The sequence below is a fragment of the Octopus bimaculoides genome, chromosome 18 (assembly GCF_001194135.2).
Source record: "Octopus bimaculoides isolate UCB-OBI-ISO-001 chromosome 18, ASM119413v2, whole genome shotgun sequence".
Classification (NCBI taxonomy): Eukaryota; Metazoa; Mollusca; class Cephalopoda; order Octopoda; family Octopodidae; genus Octopus; species Octopus bimaculoides.
Genome location: NC_068998.1, coordinates 11571496 through 11571970, shown reverse-complemented (window position 1 = coordinate 11571970; position 475 = coordinate 11571496).

Sequence of the window (475 nt, the reverse complement as noted above, 5' to 3'; positions counted from 1 at the left end):
TTTTTTTTTTTTTTTTTTTTTTGGGCTCTTGTAGATATCTCCAATTGTTATATCTTTCTCTTCAATTTTACCCTCCGTAAATACAACCGTGAGTTTTTAATCCCCCAGCCCTCCTTCCCAAAGAAACTTTATCACTGATGTCAAATATATCATTTATATTTATACTGCTTTCCTATATTCATACATATGCATACAAACACACACACATTATATATATATATATATATATATATATATTCACATACACACGCACATATATTCACATACATATATATACACACACACACACACTTATCTATATGCACACATATACATATATGTGTATATATGTATATATGACAAATATGAACTCTAATTTGCAATTTATTGCTAAAACCATTGAAATGTTGACTGTAACAGACACCAAATGACCATTGTGTAAATACTAAATATCTTGCTACCCTTAACTATGATCTTATGATTCCTTTTGTATAAT